Source organism: Eptesicus fuscus, chromosome 18 (assembly GCF_027574615.1).
Source record: "Eptesicus fuscus isolate TK198812 chromosome 18, DD_ASM_mEF_20220401, whole genome shotgun sequence".
NCBI lineage: Eukaryota > Metazoa > Chordata > Mammalia > Chiroptera > Vespertilionidae > Eptesicus > Eptesicus fuscus.
Window position 1 is genome coordinate 38,889,105 of NC_072490.1, and position 21,913 is coordinate 38,911,017.

The following is a 21,913-nucleotide window of genomic DNA, read 5'->3' on the forward strand; positions in this document are numbered from 1 at the left end:
TGCCCACTTAATTGAATTTTTAATCCAGTTGAACCAAAAATAGGTGAGAAAGATACTAGGAAGTCTGAGGCTTTTTTAAAAGATAAAAATAATTTTAAGAGATAAGGGGGAAAGAAAATTAATTCATAGCTCATCAGAATTTCACTGCTGTGTTAAACAGGATGTAATTTATAGCGGGATGTGATATTTCTATCAAACTTGAATGAGAACTACCTTGAAAATCTAAATCAATGTAGTTAACTCTGAAAAAAAAATATGGCTTAGGGTTTAAACATCATAAAATATATCCTTGCAATGGTTGAATTTAGACTTTAACCAGAGGCCCAAGAATATTCAGATGACTCATATGCACTCCTTTGCCTGAATACGAAACCCAAGTCAGCACTAATAAATCTAAGTATAAATAAAATAAAACTAAATATAAAACATCAATATTTTTTCTCTCTCAACATCATCATTTTGATGTAAGTAAGTCACTGGCAGCCATCCCCAAATCATAAAATTAAGGAAATCTTTTGTAATAAGAGAGAAAAAGACACACATTCACTTTATAAATGTCAAATTTTGTAACCTGGAATCTAAAAAAATTACTATTAATACAGATGTTTTCAAATGTCAAATTAAAAGGTCCTATGCATGATTAATAAGAGAAATTTAAAAGCTGCAAGTGAATTTTATTAGCTAAACTTGAGGTTACCTATTCCAACATAAGTGGATACTAATATGCCATGATTAAACTTGATCTTTGGGAACAGATGTAGGGATCAGACAAATATAGGCACAAATAATCATTCTGTCATATTCCACAGTCCATTTTAAATGTTGCCAGCTCACTACTTCTAGTTCCCCTTGATTAAAATAAAATGCCTACAGTGCTGAACAGCTTTCCCCCCTCAATTTACCCAAATAGATAAGAATTGTAACTACAAACACTGCATTGACTGATTACTTAATTTGTTTTCAATTTTCATTTAATGTAGATCTCAACTCAATTTAACTGTATATATTAAACCAACAAAGTTGCCTCCTGCTCCAAATGAACAACAGTCTAATTTACTTGCTTTGCTAACAGAAAGCATTATTGATAATATAGGGTGGGGCAAAAGTAGTTTACGGTTGTATGTGAAGCACAGTTTATTCTTGTATCATTTACTAATTATTGTCTTATTCTCTGTACAAACAATGGCAAACCCACAAAGGTACCAAGTGACCTGTCAAAGTTTCAGTAAGTGAGAATTTTGTTAAAGCAGCGCATTTGACTTATGCATACTATACCCACATACACAAATTGAGTGCTTTTTTCATATGAAGAAACAGTCACCTGCAAAAGACTATAGGCAACTATTTAAGGGAGAATAATAATTTAGCGCTATGAAAAACACACACACCATAATCTCAGAGGGCTAGTAGGGATGCAAATTTCCAGTTCTTTTCTGAACTCTGCAACAAAATTGTCTCAGTTAGCTGGAAAGCCTAACTTATATGGATAGGTGGACCAATGTTTTAGGAAAGAGAAAATTATAAAGTTCTGGTCAATGAAAGCAAAAATAAGCCTGTTGTGAAATCCTAGGAAAATGTTCTTCGTTCTTAAAACAGAGACACAGAGAAGGGATATGCTGTCTTCAGACTTTGAACTCTGATATGTACAAAAATAATGTGAGGAACTGCAGCAGCCATTCTGTATCCATGAAGAGGCAAGTCTAAGGAATAAAGCCAATATGCTGAGAATAGCAAAAAAAAAAAAAAAAAGATAAAAATAATTTGTGTCTCTTTGACAGCATAATTATGTCACCAACTTAACCAACTCTATTGACTGGTACCTCTACCACTGAATTTCTAATGTGAAATAACTAGTAGCCCATTGCGCAATATCATGCACAGTAGCCCACCCACTACTTCCGCGGGAGCTGGTGGGAACCGCAGCGCATCGCCAGGAGCCTTGCTGCTTCCATGGGAGCCATGTGGCTTCCGTGGGAGGCGGGCCCGCCGTCGCCTCTCCGGGCCTGTGCTCGGCTGCAGGCCAGCCCCCATCCCCCAGAGACTCTTCGTGGCTGGGGCATTGCTGTGGCAATGAAGCAAGTGTCCCACCCTGGCTGCTCTGCACCCGCTGCCCAGAGGCCCTCTGTCACCGTGATGACGAAGCAAGCATTCTGCCAGGCTGCTCACACTGCCTGCTCTTAGCAGAAGCCCCCCCAGGACTGGGGGATTCTGGTGAGGCTGAGGGGACTGGCCGCCAGCATTTTGTGGCTATGGGTGCCACCATCTTTGTGATGGAGTGACAGTTAAGTTGCATATTACCCTTTTATTAGATAGGATAACTTTCCTTAATGTTTAATCAATTATTTTTTAAACTAGAGGCCCAGTGCACGAAATTCATGCACTCGGGGGGTCCCTCAGCCTGGCCTGCACCCTCTAACAGTCTGGGAGCCCTCGGAGCATGTCTGACTGCTGCAGAGGTGGGAGAGGCTCCCGCCACCACCACTGTGCTCATCAGCCATGAGCCCAGCTTCTGGCTAAGCGCTGCTCCCCCTGTGGGAGTGCACTGACCACCAGGAGGCAGCTCCTACATTCAGTGTCTGCCCCCTGGTGATCAGTGCACATCATAGCAACCAGTCGTTCCGCTGTTCTGTCGATTTGCATATTAGCCTTTTATTATCTACTAGAGGCTTGGTGCACGAAATTCGTGCACTGGGGGAGGGAGGGGGCGGGTGTCCCTCAGCCTAGCCTGCACCCTTTCCAATCTAGGACCCATCTCACAATCCAGGACTGCTGGCTACCAACTGCTCACCTGCCTGCCTTCGTAATTGCCCCTAACTACTTCTGCCTGCCAGCCTGATCACCCCTTAACCACTCCCCTGCCAGCCTGATTGATGCCTTCTCCTACAGGCCTGGTCACCCCTAACTGCCCTCCCCTGCAGGCCTGGGTCCCCACCAACTGCCCTCCCCTGCAGGCCTGGGTCCCCCCCCCAACTGCTCTCCCCTTCAGGCCTGGTCCCCCCCAACTGCCCTTCCCTGCAGGCCTGGTCACCCCCAACTTCCCTCCTCTGCCGGCCTGGTCACCCCTAATTGCCCTCCCCTGCAGGCTTGATCGCCCCCAACTGCCCTCCCTTACAGGCCTGGTCCCTCCCAATTGCCCTCTGCTGGCCTAACCGCCCAAAAACGCCCTCCCTTGCAGGCCTGATCCCTCTCAACTGCCCTCCCCTGCTGGCCATCTTGTGTCCACATGGGGGGCAGTCATCTTTGACCACATGGGGGCAGCCATCTTGTGTGTTGGAGTGATGGTCAATTTGCATATTACTCTTTTGTTAGATAGGATAGAAGCCTGGTGCACAGGTGGGGGCCAGCTGGTTTGCCCTGAAGGGTGTCCTTGATCAGGGTGGGGGTTCCCTTGGGGCGAGGGGCCTGTGGTGGTTTGCAGGCTGGCCACGCCCCCCGGCGGCCCAAGTGGAGGCCCTGGTATCTGGGATTTATTCATCTTCTATAATTGAAACTCTGTAGCCTTCAGCAGAGGCCGGGGCAGGCCAGGAACTTGGCTTCCTCCATCGCCAGGGAAACCCAAGCATCCTGCTCACTCCCTGGCCACAGCCATTTTTGTTGGGGTTTATTTATCTTCTATAATTGAAACTTTGTAGCCTTGAGTGAAAGCCTGGGCTGGCCACGGTGTGCAGGAAGCTTGGCTTCCTCCATTGCTGGGGAAACCCAAGCTTCCTGCCACAGCCATCTTGGTTGGGTTAATTTGCATACTTGCTCCTGATTGGCTGGTGGGTGTGGCTTGTGGGTGTAGCGGATCAGTGCACATCATAGCAACCAGTTATGGTCAATTTGCATATTACTCTTTTATTAGATAGGATACTAATGGCCCGGTGCACAAAATTCGTGCAAGAGTAGGCCTTCCTTCTCCTGGCTGCCAGCACCGGCTTCCATCTGGAACCCTGGATCTGGGCTTCCCTCTGGCCACTGGCAGGCACCTGGGACCCGGGTTCCTTGGCAGCCCTGGCTTCATCTGGAAGGATGTCTAGTCTAATTAGCATATTACACTGTTAGCCTACTGGGGATTGAGCCTGCAACCCAGGCATATTCCCTGACCAAGAATCAAACTAGTGACCTCTTAGTTCATGCTCAACCTCTGTGGAACACTGGCCGGACTAACTAATCAATTCTTCATGGTAGTCTACTACTTGCAGTCAAACATCTAATACATTCTTTCTTGCTTCTGCATCTGATGCAGACCTTCTGAATCTGTTAGGCAAATGGTCTGCAATGTAGGTTCTTACATAAATAACAGGTAGGTCTGGAAGGGAAGGGAATCTTGAATCACACTCAGAAAAACTTATCTCTGTCTCCTGAAAATGCTCAGAGAACAGGGCTGTAAAGTCTTAGACTCAGAAAATCAGCTGTGACTCCATTGCTTCTTTCTCAGACAAAAACAATGAAAAACCACCTGTCAACTATAGGTCTGTACCACATGTGTTTGGCAAAGGAAAACTGGGTTCTGGCCCTAGAAGAGAGGGTGTTACTCCACAGGGAATATGCAGACCTTATAATCACTGGAATTGAAAAATAAAACGAAATCAGTTGCTGTCTGACTGCCAAATGCAGGAATCAAACAGTGACACATTTTATAGTGTTTGGAGTACCCATTTTCATCTAGAAGAGATCTGTTCCTGTTCCCCACACAGTCACTTTGTATCTGAAAGAAAATTTTGTCACTCCAGGTATATTTTCTTTGGTGAAACTGTATTTGCCTATTTCCAAAGCCTACTGTGTAGACCCAACTGGTTGCGGCTTCTATTGGATAATTCTCTGCAATATTAGCTCTCCTTATTAAAACCTTAATAGAATGAGATAATTTTAAAAGAGCTTTCTTACTAAAATGCCACTTGTTCAATAAAATATATCTGTGTATCTAATTTATAGAAAAAAGATTTTTAGGAAAATGCATAGAAATGTTGACTTTTTAATACTAGAAAAGAGCAAGGTTTGGGTTCTGGTGGAGGGAGGCTAAGGTGAAGTGGCAAGAGCTTCATAGGGAATTCTGTAGCACCTCAATGTCTTTTTTTATTTTTAAAGACTTATCCCCTATTGTTATACCTTAGGCAGCATAACTGGACTGTGAAACAACATTTCAGGACTGATATATTACAATAAAAACACTCATTAATTCACATTCTACTTACTCAAAATCTGTAATTGAAATCGTCCTTTTTTTTTACATGTTCTAAGAAGGAAGCACCACACACAGTATTATTAGGATTGGCTTTTTGCTGTGGTGGCCCAGAGTCATTCACAGAGAGCCCCCGGAGGTCCAAGATGAAGATGCTTTGTGTGGTTACTGAGACTATTCTGAGTCAAGCCAGTGGTTCCCAAACTTGCCTGAACATTTGGATCACTTGGAGATCTTCCAAAAATTCCCAATAGACATCAGGGTGTTTTGAAGCTCCTTCGGTGATATGTAGACAAGTTTGGAGCCACTGATCTAAGCTCTCTGACAGACTGGAACTTAGAAGAAAACCTTGGTGTTGTTTAGAGAACCCAGTGATTACAAATTTACTTCTCCTGGCTTCTGTTCTTGATTTGTGATGCACTATCTCATTAAAAGTCTAAATGGGTCACACTAATTTTTTGTATGTTTTTATTGATTGAGAGAGACAGAGAGAGAGACAGAGAGAGAGAGAGAGAGAGAGAGAGAGAGAGAGAGAGACTCAACCATGAGAGAGATCGACTGGCCCCCTCCAACTGAGGGTCCAGCCTGCAATCCAGGCATGTGCCCCGACTTGGATTGAACAGTGACCTCCTGGTTGATAGGTCAATGCCCAACCACGGAGCCACTCCAGCCGGGCTAAATGGGTCACATTAAATACTTAGTTATACTATATTGTGAGTTAATAGGAAAGTATGAAGCTGTAGTGGAATTATAAATTTAGACCATCAGGAAGATCTTTTGAGTTAAGTTTCATAATGTCATTGGCCAAACAACTTCAAATGCCTGGAGTCCCAGCACATAAAGAAGTAGGTGAGAATCTGGCAGGCTTAGCTCAGTGGCCTGTTAACCAGGAGGTCAAGGTTCAATTCCCAGTCAGGGCACGTGCCTGGGTTGCAGGCTTGATCCCCAGTATGGGGTGTGCAGGAGGCAGCCAATCAATGATTCCCTCTCATCATTGATGTTTCTCTCTCTCTCTCTCCCTCTCCCTTTCTCTCTGAATAAATAAAAATATATTTTTTTAAAAAGAAGTGGGTGAGAGTTGTGGACGAAAAGGGGCCACATGCTAACCTTTGTCAGGGAAGGCCTGCATGGTGGCCTTGCAAACTCAGAGACCTAAAGTAACCACAAAGGATGGTCTGAAATTAAAACTTTTTAAATTAAAAAGCAGTTTATGGTGGGTAGTCATGTCCTAGGCCGTTATCTTCCCTGACAAAGGTCAGTCTTTACCTTAACTGAGCCTGTTGTCTTTTTGCATCTACAATAGCATATTGTTGGAATAGCAAAGTAATTTTACCTTTTCTGGACCCCTCAAAGCACCATGCAGGCCTTCCCTGACAAAGGTTAGCATGTGGCCCCTTTTCGTCCACAACTCTCACCCACTTCTTTTTTTTTTTTTAATATATTTTATTGATTTTTTTACAGAGAGGAAGAGAGAGGGATAGAGAGTTAGAAACATCGATGAGAGAGAAACATCGATCAGCTGCCTCTTGCACACCCCCTACTGGGGATGTGCCCGCAACCAAGGTACATGCCCTTGACCGGAATCGAACCTGGGCCCTTGAGTCCACAGGCCGACGCTCTATCCACTGAGCCAAACCAGTCTCGGCATCACCCACTTCTTTTTTAAAAAAAATATATTTTTATTTATTCAGAGAGAAAGGGAGAGGGAGAGAGAGAGAGAGAAACATCAATGATGAGAGGGAATCATTGATTGACTGCCTCCTGCACACCCCACACTGGGGATCAAGCCTGCAACCCAGGCATGTGCCCTGGCTGGGAATTGGACCTTGACCTCCTGGTTCACAGGTCACTGAGCTAAGCCTGCCAGGTTCTCACCTACTTCTTTATGTGCTGGGACTGCACAAATCCTTTCATTTTTATTGAGTTAATCGCTTACTGTTAACTATCCTGCACCCACTTAAGTAAAAGAAGTGTGTGTCTATTTTACTTTTTATCCAATCCCAGAGGTTTCCCTGCTTTGCTTCCTCTCACCTCCCTAATCTATCACCAATGGATTTCATGTAACTCATTTATGTCTCCTCTTTTGATTGTAATGTGTAAAACCAGGTGCAAAACTACCATTCTCCAGAGCATTATCTCAATCATTGAGATTCTGCTTCTTGGCGATTGTTGATAGTTTGGCTCAAATAAACTCACAAAAGTTCTTTACAGGTTTGAATGTTCCTTACGTTAACAGAGTAAAAAACGTTTCTTTTCCCAAAACGACGAAGATTAAAGGAACACAGTGCATCATACATATATATAAATATGCGTTAAATTACATTAGGAACAGATTTCATAATAGTTCTGCCTAAATGATCTGCTTTTACTATTTCAATGACTGCACTTCCCTTAAGTATAAGTGGTTAGGAGGTAGGTGCTTGTTTTAAATGTATATAATTAAAAACTCCCAGACTAAGTGGTTTCTTTTTCTTGACAAAACCTTTCTATACCTCTAACTAAAAATGGTTGACTTCACTTGGTTCCAAAACTATCTTTTTCCTTTTTTTTTTCTTTCTTTTCAGAACTGAGTTATTTGGAACCTTCCAGTTTTTTACAATATTGATGCCTTTTTAAATATACCATACATTCAGATAGCCAAACAATGCACATCTGCTGACACTGGTCAGCTGTCTCTTTCTGGAAAATATTGCCACTGGAGGAACCATCCCCTTACAATTCATATGCTAACTACAAATGATCGCTTATTCCTCTTCCTCTGGGGACACAGTTCCCTACAATATGCTTACCAATCAAAAGCTAGATATTTAATCTTGCTCAAATTATTCAGCACCTGTAAAAGTCATTTTTAAGCCTTAGATTTAAGAATAATTTGTAATGTAAACATATTCATGTGAGTACCTAAAAAATACAATTTATACTTGTTCAAAACTGAACTCGTGATCTGCACCAGGAACTGGCAAACTATGGCCCGTGGGCCAAATTCTGCCCATTGCCTGTTTTTGCAAATAACATTTTATTGAAATATCACCACAAAGTTCTTACATTTTGTTCAGGGTCAATTTTATGCTGCCATGACAGTGGAATAGTTGTGAATAGATGCCTGCAAAGCCTAAACTATGTACTAAGAGGCCCTTTACACAGAATATTGGCTGGCTTATATGCAAAGAAAACTGAAGGACAAATCCCTAGCAGAAGGCAGCCTTATGTATCCTTGAACTAGGGATTTTTTTCATTTTTAACATCTTCCTTGACTTTCCCTGTCTCCCCCCGCCCCCCAACCACATTACCAACAACTTGTGTAAATTTTCTCTCTTGTAAATCACTCATCCTTGCTCCTGTAACAAGTTAATAGATTGGCTCCAAGTCCTCATATCACTGCTACTAAATAATTAATCACCAGCTGTTTTCCACTGGACTAAAATAGAACAAGGAAGTCTCAGGTCATAGCCAATGGGAAAGGGAATAAGCCCCCTACTTCCTGAAAGGGACCCATAAAACTACCTGTCTCAACCAGTCTATAGAGGCTGCACAGAAAGAAAATTCTACCCTAGAGACAACCTTTTGATGTCACAAGGCCAAAACCTTCTGGGAACTATATGTTAACTGCTCCTGAATTTGTACATGTGATCCATGAAGTTGTATGAACTGCCTGTGCTTGTCCATTATACCAAATGATGTAATCCCAATGAATACGCATGACTTCCCTACTTTTAACCTTCTAAATCTCACCCCAAAACCTGGCAGGCAGATTTGTTTTGTCTAGTCCCCTTTCTGGTTGACTTCACAATAAAGCTTTTTCTTTTCTCAAAAGCCAATGCCACAGCATTGACTCCTCTGTGTACTGGGAAATGGGCTCTTGCTGGGTAACACTACCACACCTCTTCAGAAAACACTTTCTATGGAATTTTCTCACCTCCCTTTCCCTCTGAGCCCTTCCCAATTCAATTTGTTGCCCCACAGCCAGAAGGATTCTTTGGCATGCAGGGTTGATCAAGTCACCTTTTGGCTTAATCTCTTCCATGACTCTCCTTGCTCTTAAACCTCTTAGATGTCCCTGCATAGTCTGGCAGGCACACTCATCAAATGACTTAACTCTTCTGGCCTTGATTCGCGTTTCATGAAGTTTCCTGCCTCATAAGGGGTTTTGTGCTGTGATATTCTGCTCAACTCTTGTTCACCGAATCTTGCTCACAAAGTCTTTACCCCACTAGATTGGGTCCTCCTTTTATAAACTCTCAAAGAACCCTCTTCAAAAGAATAACACAATTAGTAATTATGTAAATATGTGATTTCATTAAAGTATATCTCTCAACTCATATGTAATCAGACATGATGAAAGGATTCATAATTACTTATGTGAGTCTCATTTGTTTTCTGGTCATTTACTACACGTCTATAGAGTGAATGTTTACAGTTGAAATGCCCTTGGCATCTTCGTGAGGGAAGAAAGGGAATTGAATACGGAGCACTCATTTGCTAGGCAGAGAGAAAATGAACACAATTAACACGCCAGGGAGAGGGAGAAGAACAAGTTACATGCAATATGCAACCAAGGACAGAACTTGATTTCAATAGGTCTCTGATTGTTACTTTCTCCATTTGTAAGCTTAGCCTCAGTTCAAAACAGAAAGACAATGAACCAGGAAGACAGACGCTGATTTAGTAACTTCATCATTGTCAGAGAGAAAGCCCAAAGTCAAACTGGAGCATCAGTTTTCCAAGTTCATTAGTAATGAAGACTAAGTTAAATACCATTGTAGCTGCCTAAATAATTAATTTCTATTAGAATATCTTATGGCTCTAAAGATTAACTTAATCCATGGAAAACACACACACACACACACACACACACACACACACACACACACACACACACACTTTTAAGATGATCATTCCTACTCTTCCCACTCTCTTGAGCTCTGATTTGTCCAATTGAATATCAGCAGGAATTAATGTCATAGAGGCATTTCAGACTATGCATGTAAAAGCAACATGTCCCCTTCCTTCCCTTTCTTCAGATCTTGCCACCCCGTCTTGGCATACCACAGAAGTTAATACCCTGAGCATTGGACTCAGATGGACATGGCTCAAATCCTAGCAGAGTGACAGTGACCAAGTCATTTAAGCTGTCTGAACCTTATATTTTTTCATCTATGAAATAAAGATAGTAATGATTACCTCCTTGACTTACTGAGAAAGTTAACGTCTGTGAAGCACATTGTTGGCCACATAGTAAAAACTTAATGAGCTATCTCCAGTGAAAGGATTATTGCAGACAATACTTAATGTCATTTTGACACCTTCTCTACCTTGCTCCCCTCAAAAAAGTTTGTCCCAGTCTTCTTCCATAAACCCTTTCCTCTTTGTCCCCAGGGATATGGATCTATTAAATTTATTATTATGTTTTCTTACTTGTTCTTTCTTATTTTAGGTCTTCCCCTTTGTTTATTATTCCTTTACTATTTTTCTCTTCATAGAAGCTACTCTGAACTAAAAAACCTGGGTGTTTACCTCTTTGTTGTCTCCCTCCACTTGGGGAGAGCACATCTTTGTGCCTACAAAAGTCTCTCAAAAAGAAGTTGCCACAGTGCCTTGGAAGGCAAGTGTGGTTATACTGCACCCTGGATGAAAAGCCACTCCACTGCCCACTTGAAACTACGGTCACCTCATTTTAGCATTCACGTCACTCCAAAGCAGAGCTCTGATTCTTCATTCCTGTGTCTTCTGCCTCCCCTCATCCCACAGACCCATTCCTGTTCCAGCAAAGGACACCGCTTATGAGTCCCTTTAATACCCTTAGATGCCCTATTTACCTTATTTCGTTTATACTAATCCTCTTAGCTGTCTTGCTTTTCCCCCAATTCTTCAACATGCAGTTCAAATGCCCCGAACTAGAAATGCCTGCTCCCTTTGTTGAAATCTCTTAGTATTTCATCTGTATTATTCTCCAACATCTTCTACTTGGAAAACTGTAGCCATATGTGTTTTTTAAACCCCTCATACCCTAAAAGGTGAAATGGAACAGGTAAACTCTATCTCAAGAAAGAATTTCCGAGGTTAGGACAAAAAGGAATAAAATCCTTAGGATAAAAATGCCTTCTTTTAGTGCCCTTGAATGTACCTTATTCTTTCTTATTGTTTGAGCCACTTGTGTCTGACTTGCTTAAATATGACAAACTATACAAGCAAGAATGATAGAAGTCTTTATATCACTGCTACTAAATCTTCTTTTCCAACCAGATCAGCCATTCATCTTAGCTCTTGCACACTACACAAGTTGCAAATTGCTTTGCACCCACTCACCTGGGGTGAGTCATGCTCTCTGCCAGGTAAGTGGGGAAGAATGCTGATCAGTCAGTTTTCCATCTGAGACCAGACGGGCTCTTGATTTTCTCTCTGATTTTTTTATTTCCTTTCTATTTTGCTAAACCTCTGAATCTCTTCCCTTTTATTGAGCTAGAGAAGAGAAACTGTTTTTTATACAGATTATTTAGGATAGTTACCCTACATTTCATTGTGATGAATATTAGCCCTGCAATGTAATCCTTTAAACATAGAAAATACCCTATTCAATACTGCCATATCAGGGGGGCCCATTGTGCACACTAGTTTATTAAAGACCCTGAGAAGTTTTGCTATTAAGGAGAGATTACACTTTGATAAGCCATGGCTTCTAATTCATTTGTACAGAGCAATCTTTCTCTCCTATAACATCTATTATCTCAACATCCTGTGGCATGTGTATCCCTCCAATAACACTGGAAAACAGTGACATTGGGTAACTAATATTTGGTTGGGATTCTAGCATCACCTTCCAGATCTTTTTCCTAACCCGTGGAGTCATGGAATGTCAAAGAACACAAACTGGGTTGTCAACTCTCAAAATACTAGCTGGGTCATCTTTGGCTTCTAGTGAGGCTTAATTTCCACACCAATATAATGAAGTTACTTAAAGGAGAATCAAATAAGATTGTATATGTGTGTGTTTTCAAGACAGCCCAGCTGGTGTGGCTTGGTGGTTGAGTGTCCACCTATGACCAGGAGGTCACAGTTCAATTCCTGGTCAGGACACATGCCTGGGTTGTGGGCTCAATCCCCAGTATGGGGCATGCAGAAGGCAGCCAATTGATGATTCTCTCTCATCATTGACGTTTCTATTTCTCTCTCCCGCTGCCTTCCTCTCTGAGATAAATAAAAAATCTATTTAAAAAATAAAGACAGTAATATTTAATCAAAATAACTATTTTTATTTCTTTCCTCTATTTTTTTTTTTAGTAAGAAGAATACACTATTCTTTCATGTGGTTGTCAGCTTTCTCTTGTTCACTGCCTCCTTGCCTTTGCTCACACAGCCCCTACTGACTGGCAGGACCTCTCTCACACACGGATTAGCAAGACTGATCGAGGACGTCCTCGTGGTGAACCCTCGGAAGCCAAACTAAAGTGCTCCCCTCCATGCTACAGGGGAAAAGTGTTACCGCTCCCTACAGAGTAAGCATAAGTCAATAAGTATTGATTACAACGCATCTACTGTCCAGTGATTAATTGGAAAATCATCTCTTTAACAAACCCTCCAAGTCCATCCAAGAAAACAACTCAAATAGTTGGAACTTTAGGCTCAGTTGCCAGCTCAGGATGTAGCAGGGACATAATTGGGTAAGAGGCCTTTGGTATCCTTCATACTACATCTGAGTGGCCACTCACTGCCACTGAATTCTGTCCCTTGCCCTAATGAGTATCACTGATGGCTGTTAAGATGTATGTGCATTGATCTCGATGTCCATTTACATATAAATAAAATCAGTAGACTATTTAAGAAATAAAGTCTATCTCACAACCTTGCAAATGCAGAAAGCTAAGAAAGAAGTGGCCTCCAGACCGGAAAGCATTCTTCTATTTTTGTCTCCTTTAAACCCATATGTTGAAGCCTAATGCCCACTGTGATGGTATTAGGAGGTAATTATGTCAAGAAGGTGGAGTCCTCATGAACGGGATTAATGTCCTTATAAGACCCCAGAGAGCTCCCTCCCCAGTTCAGTCATGAGGAGACGCAGTGAGAAGTCGTCTGTCTATGAACCAGACACAGGCTCTCACCAGACACGATCTGCTGGAGCCTTGACTGGGATTTACCAGCCTCCAGAAAGGTGAGAAATCAATTATTTTCTCTTGGTTATAAGCCACCGGCCCAAGATATTTGGTTACACCCACCTAAATGCACTAAGATGGTATATTTGTTTATTTTTGCTTTGAGAAACTAGGTCATCTTCAGAAAGTGAGAAAAAAATGAAGAGTTTACTTGGTTCAGCTCATCTCTCAGGAGTGCTGGACGACTACGAGGTTATAAAAAGTACTTTTTCATCCAGAAAAGTGCATACAGTAATGTAGGGATTATGATGTTCAAGAAGGACCTTTTATGACAAAGTTTTGAATCCTTAGACATGGTGATCTTTAAACCATCCTCCAGATACCATCTTTATTTCTCCTGTCGTCATAATTCAAAAGCTACTAGTATTCACTAAGCAGTTCCTACATTATAGGAACTACATAAACAACAAAAATACAGATACCTTCTTTTCCTCAATAGTTTCTTGATATCATAATGGAAATTTGCATGTAAATCCCAATAAAATCTAGTATCATTCAATATGCAATTGGTCCTTAAGCTGCCTTTTCTAAGATATTGGGCTATGAGAATGAATGTGCATTCGTTAGTGGAACAATAGGGGGAAATGGAATTCAGGAAGAGTGAGCAGTTTGAACAAATGCAAGACAGCATGAAAGCACTCCATTCAGGATGGGGATGAGGGGCTCTAAGTACTTTCAGTTGAGCTGAAATACAGAGTGCAAGGAAGGAAGGAAGACGATAATGTTAGAGACAAACACAGGTAGGCACTCGATCCTGGAAAGCCAGCGTACTTACTTATTTTTGACTCACAGCTACTTATTGGCCACCCGGTATCCTACGTGACGTTCATTTAGATACAATTGCTGAACACATTGAATATGATGCCCAAGCTCAAGGAGCTTCGAGTTGGTGAGACAAAGCACCAACAATACAACAAATTAATAAAATGTGTATTGTAGCAACTATTAAGCAGGAAATCAATAATGAGCTAATGTAAGAAAACAGAGGCAACTCCTTTAAATAGAAGATGAAAGAGGCAGAAGAGTTTTTAAAGTTGTGACCTGAAAGGGGAGGGCGTGGGCAGTAACAAGGCGAGTGCCAAGACCCAGAGGCAGGGAAGCTTGGGTGGTACAGCAGTGCCTCTCCAACTGGAATTGCGAACCAATCCTTTGGGAATTCTGTTAAAATGCAGATTCTGACTCAGTCAGCCTGGGTGGACTTGAGGTTCTGAATTTTTAACAAGCTCCCAGGTGGTGGCACTGGTCTGGGGCTACACTTCACTAGCAAGGTGTTCAAGGACAGAATTCAAAGTGGGTGTCCAGAGCTTAGTGGTGAGGGTATCAATCGCTGTACATGAGAGCGGAGAAAAAGGCAGAGATCAGTTCAGGACTGTCACATGGCCCGCTGGGAAGGATATGGTTATCAGCAAACCTACAATTCATCCTTATGGGGTAGAGGGAGGAGAGCATCTTCCAGAAAGAAAGGAGAAAGGCCACTTAGTCAAATTTTCTTTTACTAACAACAGACCGCCTGACAAACAAGTGGTACAGGATAGCTTGAGATTTCTTATCTGTGCAATGCTTTTAGGAGGATTACTTGTGGTAAACAAACCTGGAATCTATCAATTTGCTGGGCATGATTTCCTGAAAAACATCCTGTAAGCTGTGTATCTCTCTAAGTTTAAAACAATGATGCTGCATGACCAAAACAGCTCTCTTTCTTGTATGCAGCCACATAAATTACTCATAAACCTAATTTATTATCCTGGGACAATTTAATATCCTTGACCTGAAGGCAAGAAAGGATCTGGGAGTGGTACTGGTACTTCCAGACCTCTCCTGACTTTCCCTGTGTCTCACAACTATTTCCGACTCTGGAATTAAAGGGTAAAGCCTGTTGCTGGGTGTTATGGACTCATACGGGCCCTCCCCAAATTCATATGGTGAAGCCCTTGTCCCTCCCCAGTGTGACTGGACTTGGAGATGTGGCCTGAAAGGAGAGGATTAAGGTTAAATGAGGTCATAAGGGTGGGGCCCTAATCCAATAGGCTTGGCGTTCTTATAAGAGGTAAAGTGACACCAGGAGTGTTTGCAAACACAGAGAAAAGGCCATGTGAGGACACAGCACTAAGGTGGCCATCTGCAGGCTAAAAAGAGCTCTCTCCAGACCAACCCTGCTGGCCCCTTCACCCAGACTTCCAGCCTCCGGGACTGTGAGAGAATAAATTGCTGTTGGAGAAGCCACCAGTGTGGGTTTTTCCTTACAGCAGCCTGGGCTGACTCATACCCTGGGTAAGATCACTGGTTTGTGCAAATCAGGTTTGACAAACTAATCCAGTGATTTTCAACCTTCTTCATCTCATGGCACACATAAACTAGTTACTAGAATTCTGTGGCACACCAAAAAATACGTATTTTTACCCATCTAACAAAAAAACAGGTATAATTTTGATTGTTGTGTTGGCTGTTGCTATGTTTTTACTTGACAATCTACGGGAAAGCAGGTATCGCATGTTTTATAGATTTCCATGGCACACCAGTGTGCGGCAGCACATGGGTTCACACTCGCCTTCGCAGAGGAGTGGAGAAGTGACCCTGCCGAGTGACTGATGTCTTAGAGCAGCGGCCCTCTGCCCAGGACATGTTGGGATCCTTAAAACATACCTATTTCCAGGCCCACCCAGAGGGGTTCTGATTCAATTGGTCAGGGATTGAGCCCAGACATCATCAGTATGTTTTCAAAGCTCCCCATCCGATTCCTCTAGGAAGCCAGAGGGTTGAAACAGTGGGCTAAATTATGTTTTTAAAAATATTTCTGGAGACCCTGGAGGAAGGGGTGGAGTATAAGATGTCGCTATAGGAACAAACCTGGCTGTCACCCTCTGCAGACCTGATAGGTGACAAACAAGAATCCAAGTTTCCTTCCCTTCACGTGTCCAAGCTCCCACTGAGCATCGGACTTCATCGTGGGTGAGAAGCCAGGTAGTTCCGTAAGGGCCACACGTCCACGGGGCCCTGAGCAGCAGGCCTCTCGGTAATTGCCCATTTTAATGCCAAAAGGAACTGTTCATATATACGCATTATGGAAAAGCACTCTCCACTCTTTTACGCCAACCTGCACATTGCTACAATAAGCCATTTGTTCAGAGCTCAATTATTTTGTGATGTTTGATTAAACAAAACCAGCACTAAAATAATTCTATTAGGGTTAATTGACATCATTTCACAGGAACATTAACCACTTTGCTGGTCATGCTTTTAGTCACAAGCCTCCCAGATTTCAGTGGCCACGTCTGAACGCAATTCTTGAAGACTGCTCCGAAGGCGGAGTGCAACCTCACAGGTTGTTTTTACAAAGCAGTTCCCACGTCCACCGTATTCAGCCTTAGAGGAAGCACTGCAATATTCATAAGACTTGGCAGCTAGGATTTACCAACAAAGCCTTGTAATTAGTTTCTTAATCCAGAGCTTGAAAATGATAATAGTTTAATGCCCAGACTATGTCAATAACATTTAGGCAATCCTCGGAGCCCCAATTCTCTTATTAAATATATGAAGTGAAGATGAAATTAGCTTGGTCCTGAGTCAGAAAAATAAGCTTTTTTGAACATGATAATAAGCCTATCGTTATTATTATTTATTATTAGTAGTAGTAATAGTAGTAGTTTTTCTCATCTCTCCCACCAGGATAACTGTTCGAGAATTGTGGAATTCACCTGCAGCCCAGAAGCACCCCATCAGTGCTTTTTGTTTTTTTGTTTTGTTGTCCCAAGTCAGTATTTTTACTTGTAAAACCTTTTCAGATGTAAAACAGCCAGAAAAAGTTTTATTTTGTAAAAGGTGAAAGATTTATATGATCAAAGAGAAACCAGAGTATTTACAACCTATCAGAAAGGGCTTTTACTTTTTAGTAATAGTTATTATTACCGAACAGTCACTGTATGCCAGGCAGTAAATACACACTCTCTAACCCTCACGAAAAGCCATGCAGGGAAGAGGCATTCCCTGTATTCCGTGAGTGAGGAAACTCACACTCAGATAGTGTCTGAGTCCACAGTCTGAGTCCATCATCCTTCTAAATACATCTTGGTGGCTTTCAGGCCACAAAAATAATGGACTTTTCCAAATGTCTTTAGTTACACGATTTCTAAAAATTCCAGGGGTACGTAATCATACACTATGTGAAGGTAGCCTCCTTTTCATTCTTGTAACCAACTTCCGTGAGGCAAACGCAACGACCAGCTTCTGGTGCACGTTGCAGTGGATTTGTGAAAATACGTTCACTGATTGCACTGCTTATGTTCATTTTCGTTCATTCATTCATTCGTGTGTGTGTGTGTGTGTGTGTGTGTGTGTGTGTGTGTTTCCAGGAGTGACAAGGAGGGGCTCAATGCATCAATCATTAAATACTCAACCTGCTTATTTCTAAGAATGAGTCCCCTCCTCACCCAACTCCATGGCCCTCTGAGGTTTTGCTCAGATGGGAAAAGAACTACCTCATTTGGAAATCGCTGGCTTGAGGACACAAAAAGGAACTCTCCATGTTCGTGCCCCTGTTCAGAATAATTTTTAATAACACTAATTACAAATTATTTAAAGATGGTTGATGAGCTTAAGTTTTTACTATTACCAAGGATGTTTAATTTGATTTTTGGTTACTCTTTTCATGGGCAAACTTAGTTTTCTAAAGATAGCAGAGTTGCAGTAGCTCTAACATGTCTTTTCATATCCTCTTCCCTCTCCCTTTTTCCTCATTATCTGTTCATGAATCTCTCCATCCCCGAGAGGCGAGGCCTCGCCTGCCCTCTGTGCATCCTTGACCCGGGCTGAAATGAATCTCTTTTCTGACCCAGCTCAGTCTCTCATGTCCAGAGGCACTGAGAAATCTTGGAGCTCTTTCCCTAGCAGCTCAGCCCATCTTGTTTAAATCTCCTCTGTGGCATTACAACCATCACCTTCCTAACATTTACATTTACATCTTTCATTTACCCTGAGGGCTAGAATCCCATGTTGTCCCATTTAAAACCAACAAACACTAGGTAAGAGGAAATATTTTGTGGTGGAAAGCTTGTAGTATGTACTGGTTTCATACAAATCTGAAACCAAGCACATATTTTCCTAATCATTACTTGTGTGTTTGAGGCCGGTCATCAAATCTTTCAGGACCTTTTTCTGATTCCATCAATGAGGACAGTGTCTGCTTTAGAAGGTTTCTAGAAAAATGAACCAAAAAAAATTAAAAGCACTCAAAACATAGGAGGTGGTGAAGACTTGGTCACTGATTTTCCTTTTCATCCTCCCTCAATATATGTTTTTTTGAATTGACACATATTGTCATTCTAGTTATAAATTTAAATTATTAGTTACAAAATATAACCTAAAACTTAAATGCTAATTTATAATCTCCCCAGATCGGATACAATTTCTGTGAATGGCATGAGGATCCAAGAGATTTAGGGAATCAGGGTCCTTGGAGTCTCCCTTCAGCCTTTCTCTTCTCTTCCTCCATATCTGGTCCACCAAGTCATGGTAACTAAACTCTCAAAAAGTGCCTATCACAGCCACCTACACCTTCATTCTCTACCTTGTCCCCCAGGCACAGAGCTCTCTTCACTTCTCATGCAGCCCTGCATTCTCAGAAGGGCCTCCACTTGGATCCACCCACTTCCGCTCAACTCCACCCTCCAGATACAGTGATCTTTCCAAAGGCAAGTCTAATTGAGTCACTGCAACCCCATCCTTCTCTGCTTAAAACCTAAATGGGTCTTCATTATTCTTAGGTGAAGGACTGTGATTCTCACTGTGGCCTTCGAGACCTCCTCCTTGGCCTCATCCCACAAGCCATGACCCCCTCGGCTTTCTTCAAGGCTCCCACATCTGAGTCCCGCCTGCACATCCTGCTGTTCTCCCCTAGCCCAGGCCAGCTCCTGCTCATCCTCCAGCCTCAGCTCCCAGAGGAGCCGTTTCTAGTCTCCCATTTTGGTGAGATTCCCTTAAAATGAACTGACAGCATCATTCCTTATCACAGATGCAGTTTGACATTGTATGTGAGAGAGCATTGGATCACCATCTGTCCCAAGTCGCAAGTTCAGTGAGGGCAGGAACGGTGTTTGGGGTCACATCTCTGTTCTCATCAGCCAGCACAATGTCTGGCATAAAAGAGACAACCAATAATGATCAGTGAAATCCATATCACTACCTACCATGGAGGCAGGGATGACTCAGTGCTTACTCAGTGTCAGGCGCTTTGTCAAGGTCACATTGGATCTTGGTGACAAGTATTAGCCTCTTGAGGCCTATTTTATAGAGGTGACAGTAACTCAAACATAGAGCTTAATCTACGCTAATCATCTAAAATGAGATTCTCCTTTAAATATTTAAATTAGAAATTAACTTTATTAAGTTGACCAATGCCCTTGCCCTTCACACAGAGTGTTCTTTTAGAGAGGTAGACAGAGCAGCTCCGGAGAGCACAGTGGGCCACCTACACAAGGGCAGAGTGTGAACCAGCCCTACGGAGCACGGGGCGTGGGGAGTGGGCAAGCCAGCTCACTGATGACACGAGGGGCTGTGAGCTCTTCCATCGAGATCAGTACTGATTCTGCTCCTCAATGGTGTCTGCCTTGAGAATAAGAGCTACTAAGTAAAAATATTTTCCAATTCAATGTTCCTACTGCCCAACGCAAGCCCTGGACTTCAGACAATCATAATAATGCATTCATTATCCATTTAAAGGTACATCAACTCTGAGGACTAAAGGAAACCTTGGAGGAAAGCTAGCCGAACACATCATTTTACCAGAGAGAAAAGCCACACCTATTTGCAAAATACGACTCAAAATAAAAGCCATGCATCTGTCCAGTCAGAGTCCTGGTTAGGAGGTAGGTATGCAGTGCCCAAAAAACCAGGCAAAGGAAAGGGAAGGTTGTAGGTGACTCCAGTATGATTAGCAAAGGACCAGGTGGAACATAGCACTGACTGGGAGTGGGATACAGAGAAGCAAAGAGACAACCATGGTTTCTGACACTTTGGTTTAAAATTTGAATTCCTTTGGTCTTGCCTTATCATTTCTACAGACAACCATGATAATTTAACTGCACTGTTGTACTTAGAATACACCAATCAGACCCTGTGCTAAATGTTATTTATGGAGTATTTCTGGGATTTCATTTGATTTCCTACAAGTACTCTATTGTCATCCCATTTTACAGCTGAAACAAGTGAGGCATGGAAAGGCTGGGTCACTAAACCCAAGGCCCCCACCTGGCTAGAGGCAGAGCCAAGGGGAGACCCAGGCAGTCCCTCCAGAAGCTGCACTCCCTAACCAAAGCCATTTGGTGGGCCAGGCCATCCCTGCCCTCAGTTTCCTGCTGCTGCTTCCCTTGTGGCAGAGAACAGCTAAAGACTCTCTGGGCACGTTTCCAAGGCTCCCTAGCATTTACACGCCAAGCAGAAGTGGTGCGAGCCACCCCCAGACCTTCCCCACCAACACCCTGCCTTTCTGCTGCCTCCCTGCAGAGTACAGAGCAGGAAGAAGACCCAGGGGTGACAGCACTGACTTCTGGGAAGAGTCTGGCTCTTAAAAGAATGAATGGAGCCCAGGTCCCCCCATCTCCTAACCAAACCTGGTCCCTGCTACCTAGCCACACATAAGACAGAATATTTTTATTGTCTACTTAATGTGTGTTTTTTTCCTAAGTAAGAGAGAGAGAGAGAGAGAGAGAGAAATAACTGTTATTGCTAAGCTGCGGAGATTTTTGAATGGGTAACTAAACCTAATTGATTCAACAGTGTTGGGCTCCTCCATAGCACTGATCACAGTGACAATTTTATTTTATGTGTATGTCACTCACTCAATGGTGTCTTCTTGGCTCAACTGTATGCCCCTGTGGGGAGGGGGAGGAGGTCTGTTTCACCCACCACCGCAGCTAGTGCCCGTGAAGCCCACCCGCAGCAGACAGGTGGTCATTCGTTAAAGAAACGTCGGCTGGTGGGAGGGACTGCAGCTAAGTGATGAGGGGTGGCTGGTTGCCAAGTGCTTTCTCCCCCAAGCGCTGTTAGTCTGGAACCAGAATGCTGTACCGAAGCGTGTCCCTAGAGGCCTGAGGCCCCTGTCCCTGCTCTGTGGGACCACTTTCCTGCAACTGAATTATGGAAAACAGGTTGAAAAAATCATCTACTTTCTTCGGTTGTTGTTGTTAATCCTCACCCAGAATATTTTCTACACTAATGTTTAGATAGAATGGGAGGGAGGGAGGGAGAGAGAAGAAACATCGATGTGAGAGTGACACATTGATGGTTGACTCCCGCATACACCCCGACAAGGGCTAGGGATCAAGCCTAAATCCCAAGTATGTGCCCTTGACCGGGAGTTGAACCTGCAACCCTTGGGTGCACAGGCTGACCTTCTAACCACCGAGTCACACTGGCCAGGGCTAACTCCATATCCTTTTGAAGTGGGTCTGTGGCCCCTCCCTGCTACCACAGGCTCCAGGAGATGATATAATAAATGAATAAAAAGAGAGAATTTCCTGCCAGAGAGTCTACCGAGGGCCAGGCTCTATGCTACTCTATCACTCACCTTAGTCCCACATCAATCCTCTGAGGCAGGTAATAAAATAAG

At 42.8% G+C, this 21,913-nt stretch overlaps 1 protein-coding gene across 2 annotated transcripts in view; it reads right to left on the reverse strand.

The window, feature by feature from the left end:
• Nucleotides 1-21,913, reverse strand: part of GRM7 (glutamate metabotropic receptor 7) — a 734,510-nt gene that overhangs the window by 115,210 nt on the left and 597,387 nt on the right. The window lies entirely within an intron of this gene.